The following is an 11146-nucleotide window of genomic DNA, read 5'->3' as shown; positions in this document are numbered from 1 at the left end:
GTTGACCCCAATAAACATTTGGTTAAGTTGTCATCAAATTGGAGATTTGATTATTCCAATAAGCTAGAGTTGTATGTTTGGTCCTTTTCGGGAGGTTCCGGATAAATTCCTCTTTTATGAGCTTAAGGGGATCGGGGTAGGCTACTTTATGCGGCTATACTCCTGCGATTTATTTTTTTGCTTCAGCGAAGGATGCACTGTGCACCAGCTTCTGGGAAGATAGTCCACATCAACAACCTCACACTTGCGAGGTTCCTTCCACTTCTATGTAATTTTGCCTGCTTTGCAGCTCACTGGTATGAAGATTCTTTGATTTGTCGAAAATACATAGCTGAACAATATTTTTGTTCCCCAATCTAATTTTATAGTTTATAACACAATTTTGGGATTTGAGAGTTTGGTTTAGGTGATTTCAAAGAGGATTTTCATGATTTGATTAGGGGTTTAGAATGTAACCTTGTATTTTCTACTTCCCTACTAATTCATTCATATCTTATGCGAGAAGACTTCAATTGGTTAATAGTGTCTTATCATCCATGCAAGGATTCTAGTCACATATCTTCCTAATGCCCAAAAAAATATTACAAAGAATAGAATCTATGTGCAAAAGGTTTCTATGGAATGGTGAAGTACAAAATAAAGGGAAAGCACTCATATCTTGGGAAACAATTTGCTGGCCAAAGGCTGCTAAAGGACTCAATGTCAGTGATATATATGTGTGGAATGAGGCAGCCATATCAAAACATTTGTGGAACCACCACAAGAAAAATGACAAATTATGGATTGTGTGGGTTCATACCTTTTATCTAAAGGGTAAGAAATCATTGGAGGTGGAAGTCAAGCAAGCCCCGTGAATTGTAAAGAACATTCTCAAGGCAGGACAATGGCTTGAAGAGAGAGGTTTACAAGTACCTGAAATCATGGAGGAAGAAGAGTTCAACATTAAATAAATGTATAAGAAACTGAAAGGGGAGTACAACAAGGTCTCATGGAGAAGATTGACTTGCAACAATCTAAGCGATTCTAAATGGGTATTTGCACTATGTGTGGCTATACACTAAAGATAGACTGAGCAACTGGGGAATTATTGATGAAGTTGTATGTTCATTATGCAAGGCAGAAATTGAAACACATTAGCACCTATTTTTCACCTATTCACTCTCAAAACAGATATGTCAAACGATGCTTAGTTGGTTACGGATCACAAGGGGTAGCACTGGATGGAATGAGGAGCTGGAATGGGCCAAAGGCCATACTACTAGCAAATCTACTATGACAGATGTATACATAGTTGCACTAGCAGCAACAGTATATAATATATGGCAGGAGAGGAACCATAGGTATATTCCAACATAAGGAGAAGACCACATACATGATCAGTCGACTAATTATCCAAGATATACATCATAGAGCTAACATGATACCAAGGCTAACATGATATATCCAGTCTTAATTTTTATCTTTAGAATAGTATACAAGTGTGAAGAAGATTTAGATGTAGTAGGGATCTAAAATTAGAACATTTCCATATCCAGAGTTCGAAATTGTACAGAATGACAAATCTGGTAATAAGATTTACAGTTACCGAAAAAATGTATTTGGATTGGGGAAATGTAGTTTAAGTCCCTAAGGTAAATTAGATGTAATTTCTTTATTTGAGAATCAATTAATGATCAAATTTAGCTAATTTTTGGAGCATGAGCTTTCCACACGATGGTTAATCTAATTCTGAAATCAATTTTCAAGTTTTGAACTTAGGAGCTCAGGGTTGTCTTTGTGAGTTGGTTTTTTATTAGAGTTTATATATAAAATATAGGTGTTGATATACCTCAAGCCTCCAGAAGGAGTTTCATGGTTAAATCCAACAAAAAGTTCTTCTTGAGCTCCAAACACCTCCACCAGATTTCACATCTACAAAAAGGAAAGAGTAAGGTCAATAGTAGTTGGGAGTGGATAAAACATAAGGTTGATTTACCTTTACGAGCTGATATATCTCCTCATTTTCCATGGATGAGAATGTTAGAGACCTATAGATGAAACACGAGCAAATAAAGGGTGAAGGGAGCCAGAAACGTTGGAAGCGGCGGAGTAATAAAGGGTGAAGGGAGCCAGAAACATGGAAGTGGCGGAGTACAAGAGAGTGAGAAATGGAGAGATTTCTTTAGAAAACCCTATTTTAGGGAATGACAAGTTATTGTTCATCAATACCAAGACCGAGTTGTCATTTTATTTCCTCATTTGGGCTATTTGGCATTTGGTCTAAATTGGGCTATTATTTGGCCTGTTTGTGTATGATACTTCTTTATAAGAAATAAATGAACTATTGGTCCATAAAAAAAATTTAAAAATAAAAAAAATGGGTGTTGATAGACTCGTATACTCATATAGAGTATATTTTGAATAAAATAGGAGAGTTCCAAGACTATTCAAAAAGGGAAGTAATTTTTTAATAGTTCATGGCACGTATACTCAGCTTTCAAGGCAGATTATGATTACTATCTTAGACTTTGTGTCACGACCCAGATCTACACCCTGGACGTAACTGGCACTCAAGGACAATTTCTGATCCCCAAGCGAACCACCATTGGTCTGGCTACATGACTTACATGACATTAAACAATACGTGAAAGCTTTAAAATAGGCAAACACTTATACATTCAAGAAAGTCTTAAAATAATGTCTTACAAATACTTATCATGAGTCATAAGTTAAATAAACATTTTGAGAAAAAAAATGGGAGCATCTAACTATGTCTGTCTATGAAGCCTCTAACAATATAAGATAAATGTCGAACAAGACCCACGACACCTCCAATACTACTAAGCTGAATGTAAATGGAGTCTCTCGAAAGTAAGGAGGCCTCACCAAAACTGTATGTGAGTGAATAGTGATCTCAACTAAACGTCTATTGATGATCCTGAGCACCTATATATGTATCATAAAACAATACAGGTCAAATAACGTCAGCACATTAAATGTACTGGTAAGTGAAAACGTTAGAGTAAACAATAAAATGGCTTGAATGACTGAAAACAACATAACTGGATCAATACATGTGTAACACCTCGCTATTTGAAAGAGCTAGAATTAGAAAGAACCATTTGTTTTGAAAGAAAGAAAATCTGAAATTTGGCAAAGTTATGTTAAGTATGAGTTTTGGGTCAACTTCAAATGACCATAACTTTCAGTACAAGAAGAGTTAGGTGGAAAATAAGATATCAAATGAAAGATCTTGGAATCCTCTTTCCAACACAACCGAGTTTGCTAATTTTTGAGCTCGTCTGAGGGAGATATGCCCGTTCGAAGTTGGCTGTCTAGATAAGGAAAGTTAACCAAATTTTAAAGGGGTATTTTGGTCTTTTCCATACCCAATTAATTTATTTCATTTTTAGAAGTTTATTTGGGTTCTAAACTGAGTTAGATCAGTTTATGCATTACCAAATCACGCTAGGGTTTTTGGAGAAAGAAATCAAGAGGAGAAAGGAGAAGAAAAGGTCAAGATTCGTCAAGTTCTTGCAATTTTGGTTGTGGATTTCGCCAAGGGTTAATCCCTACAAGGTATGTGAGTTCACACAGCGTTGGGTTCATTCACCCATGCACCAAACATGTTTATTTTAGCATGAATTCGTCCTAAAAAGCTGAAAGTTTGAATGTTCTTGATGTGTATCCTTGAATTGCTTTCGTTCTTGTATTGGGATTAGATTGAGGAGTTTTCTTGAGATTTTAGTGTCGATTATTAGAGTTGTTTGAGTTAGATTCTTGTGTACATGTTTTGGGTATCTGAATCTAAAGAGAAATTGAGAAAAAGAATCAAGTTTAATCGAATTAAGATCAATAAACGAGTTGGAAAATTCGTCAGGAAGGTCTAGGGAGAAGCTAGTGCGGCGCACCCCTGATGCACTAGGGAGGCTGGGGCAGCACACCAGCAGTGCACCCGAAATGGGTCTCTGAACTTTGGGGCTGGCGTGGCGCGCTAGCAGTGCTCTCGGGTCGTTTGCCCTACCCGTTTTTCATCGTTTAGCCCGTTTGAGTCCTTCTAAAGTGTACTAACACTTCCTATCGATTCTATAAATATAGTAAATGACTTCTAAACATCTAGAAATCATCTGTAAACATGAATACATAACCTTGAATCCATATATTCAAATTCAAGGAAAGTTAAGAGCTAAGTCTAGAGAGTTCTTAGAGTCTTTTTCAAAAGTCTTTTACAAATGTTTTAAGACTTGAGCATTGAGTTGAGTAAGAGTAAGATTGAAGTTCATTTTCTTCAAAAGACTATATAGGAACTAAGTATTCCCATAGAGTAAATATTTTCACATTTAAACAAGAATGGAAACACCGATTTCCAAGAGAGTTTTGAGCTAGTTTTTAGTAATAATCTCAAACCACAGAAAGAGTTATGTTTTTAAACATATGAGCTGAGCATATTTTTGGGAGTAGTATTGAGCACCAATAGGGGAACGAGTTCATAATAACTCAAGTCTCCATAAACCATGTAGCCAATGTGGGTAGAAAGGGTCATACTTTTTAGATGATTCCTTAACGCTTTCATAGACTAGTGGATCCACTTAGTTGAGGCGTTCTATATCCTGAAAAGTGATAGGACAGTTCTGGCAGCATGGGTGAGATGTTGTATCATCACATAGATCATAGTGATGGTTGTCGGTTAGAGAATCTCCCAAACAGAGTTTATTTTTGTATTCTTTTATACAACTGAGAAATTATTGTATTTCCCACTACTTTGAGATGTTATCTACTGTTTTAAATGCTTTATATAAACTGCATCTTTATTGTTGTTTATTTCTGCATTGAGTTGAGTATCCATGAGTTGAGTAAATCTGAGGTAAGTTATTCTTTCAGAATTCAGTTCAAGATTATGTCATGTTTAGTTTTCCCCTCGCATGCTCGTACATTCAATGTATTGATTCCATTTGGCCTGCATCTTTTATGATGTATATACAGGTAACTAGGATCAGCATCTAGCGCTTCGTTGATCCAGTTGAGCATTTCAGAGTCATTTGGTGAGCCTCCTTGCTTTTCGGAGGATCCCTTTATATTGCTTTGTTATTTCAGTTATTAGGATGATTGGGGGTCTTGTCCCGACATCCCTCCCAGTATTAGAGGCTTCATAGATAGTTAGACATTAGTAGTTCTTTAGTCTTAATCATTTTAGTTGTTTTGATTATAAGACTTGAGTTGCCTTTATGGCCAGATGAATGTTTTCCTTTATACATTCTAAGTTTGATTTATGAATTTATCTCTTGAGTTGTCTTAAATGTTGAGTAAAGTATTCCGCTGAGTAGTAAGCCAGGACAAGGGTTCGCTTGGGGCTAACAATGGTTCTCAAGTGTTAGTCCCGCCCAGGGTATAGGCTCAGGGCGTGACAATATGAAAATAATATACTTTACTTGTGGGGAGTTTCTCTAACCGACGACCATTACCATGAGCCTAACAATGATACAACATTTCACCGCACGTTTCTAGGGACATCCTATACTTTGCCGAGGTATATGATGATATCGTGACTGTGGATCCATCTTATTATCCTTCTTAGAGGTAATGAGGATCACATGAAGTATCAATGCTATCATATCCTACGCTCGCTACGTAGTTCTATGGGATTTCCGAATCATAAGAGACTCTAACCCAACTCGGTGCTTGATACTACTCCCAAAATATTAGATATAATTTTATGCTCAATCTACCCATTACAAGCAATGGACTTCTTACTTTATTGAAATATTTTTCGAAACATGAGACGTGTTTATATTCTTGAAAACATGCACTTATGAACTTATCTTTCAAGTCCAATAACTAACATAGGTACATACGTATATATATATAAATAACATTTGAAACTCTTAAGTGTTTATGAAATTGAACCCTTAAACTTTTTCTGAAAGCTCAGTTTGAAACACAATGATTGACATTCAAGGAATCTTCAGACTTATAACTCAATTCATAGGGTTCATGCGAAATTATGGACATGAAAGACTCAACTCGAGGACCTCAATAACCATACAGAAACTCATGAATACAACTTGTCATGCCCCGAGTCTACACCCTGGATATGGTTGGCACTCGGAGACCATTGCTGGCCCCAAGAGAACCCTTGGCCTGGCAACTTAACTCAGCGGAAGACTTAACTCACCACGATATAAGTTCATAAAACAGCTTAAATGATAAAATCTGGCCAAAACGGTAACTTATGTCTCAAAATAGAAAATTTGTAAATACATAGATGAGAGACACAACTACTTTCTAACTATCTATGAAACATCTACAATACTGAGATGGATGTTGGGACAGACCCCACAAAATCCTAATAAAGAAAAACTAGGAAAAAGCGAATAAGAGAGTCCTACGGAATGCAAGGAGGCTCACCACTGAATCTCGAGTGCGACTAGATCAACGATGTGCTTGATGCTGATACTGGTTACCTGCGTCTGCATCATAATAAGATGCAGGCCAACTGGCATCAGTACATTGAATGTACGAGTATGCGAGTGGAAAGTTAAACAACAACTTAAGCTTGAAAGCAGTAAGAAGGAACACTTACCTTGGCTCTGTACAACTCATGAATAACTGAACTCAATATAAAGCAATAAGACACAAGCAATATATATATAAAGCTTGTATAACAGTGTAAACAACTTAGTTTGTTAGAGATAAAGCAATAACAAACTCAATTTTACTTATATAAAAAGTAATATAACTTTTGTGGGAGATTCTTTAACCGACAACCACCACTATGAGCCCTAGTGATGATACAACGTTTTACCTCACGTTGCCCAAGGACCATCCTATACCTTGTCGTGATATAGGACATTACTTAACTTAGTGGATCCATTAGCTTTACTTATGTGATCATCTAAAAAGTATGACTCATTAATACCCATGATGGCTACATGGTTCTTATGGAGAGTTGAGTTAATATGAACTCGCGTCCCCAATTCGGTGCTCAATACTACTCCCAAAATATACTTATGTGCTTTGAACACCTCTTTCTTTAGTTTGAGATAATTGCTCAAAGTTTAGCCAAAGGCTCTCTTGGAATCGATGTTCCCTTTACTGAAAACTAACCCCAAAGGCTCTTTTGGAAATCATAGTTCCTTTCTTGCTCAAATGTGAAAACATTTATAAACTTCTTTGGGAATACTTAGTTCCCTAATAACTTTTGAAAAATGAACTCAACTCTTTACTCTTTACTTTACTTGAAACTTGAGCCTTCAAATGAAGTTTAAACGTTTAATAAAGACTCTTGAAAACTTTTAAGAACTTTGCTTTGACTTGCTTCTTAACTTCTAGACTTGACTCTTAACTTCTTTAACTTTGATCTTAACTTCCTTGAATTGGATTATGGATTCAAGGTTCATGATCTCATGTTTATGGATGATTTCATGATGTTTAGATGTACCCTAGAGTGTTGGAATCAACTAGAAAATGTATGTACATCGCTTAGAAACTAGTACGAAAAGATGGGGGAAGAATGGGGTGAACTGGCGTCCTTAGCGGTCTGAGAGGCGTGGGACGCCAGGCCCCAAACTTCAGAGAAGTCTATGGGGTGCGCTGGCTGGCGCGGCGCCCCAGCCCCGTTGCCCAGGTTTTCTCAATTTTTCTTCTCCATTTTTCATCTCTAAACCCTCAAATATTCCCTAGTTCTTTCCCCCAAACACTGAGGATCAATTGTACCCTCAACACACAACCAATGTAACTCAAAAAACAGCCCGGAACATGAATCAACTAAACCCCCAAGTATCAACAACTCAACCAATAAGAATTCAACAATGTTTTTCAAGAACTTCTCTTTCTTAACATTCAAACAACTCCAAATCGTTGAATTGAAACAATGTTGTGTGTGGGTGAACTAACCCAACATGAAAAGATCTCACATACCCTAATAGGGATCGCCCCTGACGAATTCCAGTTCAAACTGCTTGACGTTCTTGGCGAAATCTTGGCTTTTCTCCCTTTCTTTCTTCTTTTCTCTTTTCTCCAAGCCCTAAGCATATTCTAATTTTCCAAAACTGAATTAATTTATGTTTTTACCCCAATATATCCCTAAAAATGAATTAGGAAATTAATTAGAGAAAAGATTACTTTGCCCCGGATTGGGACTTTCCTCAATCCAACAGCCCAACTTCCGAAAGTCATATCTCACTCATACGATGTCGAAATCGTGAAATCTTGGTGGCATTGGAAAGATCTCTCCAAGGGATTTCCAACCATATCAATAGATCCTTCTAAATCATCCTGAGCTAGGAGTTATGGCTATTTGAAAATGGCCAAAACTCACATTCTTAACTTAGACAAAATTTCTAGGTTTCCTTATTCTTTCCAAAAATCGATATTTTCACATTTTAAACTCTTTATAGTCGTTTCTAGGTGCGAGATGTTACAATATCTCCCCCTTGGGAACCTCTGTTCTCGAATGAGCTTTATTTCACTAAGCTAAGGGTGGTAACATCTAGTTCAAACACCCAACAAGTAAATGCAACAATCAACATGCTCATTCATAATTCAAAGAGTACTAAGAAGAGAATTAGTACCTTGATCTACATATCCTCCGGATTCAAAGAGATGTAGATATCTCTTCTGCATATCTTCTTCAGCTTCCCAAGTAGCTTCCTCAACAAATTGGTTCCTCCAAAGGACTTTGACTGAAGCTACTTCTTTGGTTCTCAACTTGCGAACTTGGCGATCTAAAATCTGAACCGGGATCTCCTCATAGGATAGGTTATCCTTAATCCCAACATTTTCAGTCGGTATAATCAATGAAGGATCTCCCATGCACTTCTTCAACATGGAGATGTGAAACACCGGATGAACTGCTGCTAACTCTTGAGGTAGCTCCAACTCATAAGCTACATTACCAATCCTCTTGGCTATGCGATAAGGTCCAATATACCGGGGACTAAGCTTCCCCTTCTTACCAAACCTCATGACACCCTTCATGGGTGAAACCTTCAAATATACCCAATCATCTACTTCAAACTCTAATGGCCTTCTCCTAACATCAGTGTAGGATTTCTGACGACTCTGTGTTGTTCTCAATCTCTCTTGAATTACTTTCACATTCTCCATAGCTTGATAAACTAAATCTGGTCCTATCAACCCTGCTTCACCAACTTCAAACCATCCAATAGGAGATCTGCATCTTCTCCCATAAAGAGCTTCATATGGAGCCATTTGGATGCTGGAGTGGTAACTGTTGTTGTAAGCAAACTCAACGAGAGGTAAGTGATCATCCCAATTTCCTTTGAAATCAATCACACAAGCCCTCAACATATCCTCTAAGGTCTGAATAGTGCACTCTGCTTGCCCATTTATCTGAAGATGAAAGGCAGTACTTAAATTCACCTTCGAACCCAAACCTTTCTTGAAAGATTTCGAGAACTGTGCAGTAAATTGTGCATCCCTATCTGAAATAATGGAGACTGTAACTCCATGGAGTCTTACCACTTTTTGAATATATAGCTTAGCATAATCTTCTACTGAATGGGTAGTCTTTATCGGTAAAAAGTGGGTTGATTTTGTCATTCTGTCGACAATCACCCAAATAGAATCATGTTGTCTGCGAGACCTTGGCAAACTTGTGATGAAGTCCATATTAATCATCTCCCACTTCCATTCTAGAAGTTTTATATTCTGAGCCAAACCACCGGGCCTTTGGTGCTCTACTTTCACCTGCTAGCAATTTGGACACTTAGCAACAAACTCTGTACTGCCCTTCTTCATGCCATTCCACCAATACACTTCTCTCAAATTGCAATACATCTTTGTGGAACCCGGATGAATGGAATATCTGGAGCTATGAGCTTCCTCCATGATCCTCTCTTGGAGTCCATTCACCATAGGTACGCACAATCTACCTTGATATCTCAATACACCATCTCCCCCTTGTTCAAAAGCTAATAATCTTTGCTTATGAACATTTGCCTTTAAGTCTAGAAAAATGGGATCTTGGTCTTGCATTTCTTTTGCTTTCGACACTAGTGATGATTCAGCCCCATTCGTCATCATTATTCCTCATTCTGTGGAATCCATCAGTCGGACTCCTAAGTGTGCAAGTCTATGTACATCTTTCGCTAACTCTCTCTTTTCTTCGTCAACATGGGCAGTACTACCCATAGACAACCTGCTCAAGGCATCAGCAACAACATTAGCCTTACCTGGGTGATAAAGAATACTCATGTCATAATCCTTGAGTAATTCTAACCATCTCCTTTGTCTGAGATTAAGCTCTTTCTAGGTGAACACATATTGAAGACTCTTTTGATCAGTGAATACATCAACATGCACGCCATACAAATAATGACGTCATATCTTCATAGCGAATACTACAACAGCCAACTCTAAGTCATGGGTTGGGTAGTTCTTCTCATGAACTTTCAATTGTCTGGAGGCAGAAGCTATGACTTTGCCATTCTGCATTAACACACAACCCAAACCAACTCTAGATGCATCACAATACACCACAAAACCTTGAGTACTTTCTTGTAAAGTTAAAACTGGGGTTGTAGTCAACCTCTTCTTCAATTCCTGAAAGCTTTTCTCACAAGCTTCAGACCATTGAAACTTCATTGTTTTCTGAGTCAACTTCGTCAAAGGAGACGAAATAGACGAGAACCCCTCTACAAACCTTCTATAATAGCCAGCTAAACCCAAGAAACTCCTAATATCAGTTGGAGATATGGGTCTACGTCAATTATGCACTGCCTCAATTTTCTGAGTATCAACCTTAATCCCCTCTCCAGACACAATATGGCCTAAGAATGCCATAGACTCAAGCCAAAATTCACACTTAGAGAATTTAGCATACAACTCCTTATCTTTCAAAGTCTGAAGAACTATTCTGAGATGACTAGTATAATCTTCTTCATTATCTTGAATAGATTAGTATGTCATCAATAAAGACGATAACAAACATATCTAAATAAGGTTTGAAGATTCAGTTCATAAGTTCCATGAACGCTGCTGGTGCATTGGTCAAACCAAAAGACATGACCAAGAACTCATAATGACCATATCTAGTCCTGAATGTTGTCATTGGAATGTTGCATTCCCTAACTTTCAACTTATGGTAGTCTGATCTGAGGTCAATTTTTGAAAAACAGGTGGCACCCTGAAGTTGATCGAAAATATC

Source organism: Solanum tuberosum, unplaced genomic scaffold (genome assembly GCF_000226075.1).
Source record: "Solanum tuberosum cultivar DM 1-3 516 R44 unplaced genomic scaffold, SolTub_3.0 scf00058, whole genome shotgun sequence".
NCBI classification, from domain to species: Eukaryota; Viridiplantae; Streptophyta; class Magnoliopsida; order Solanales; family Solanaceae; genus Solanum; species Solanum tuberosum.
This window is presented reverse-complemented; position numbering follows the sequence as displayed.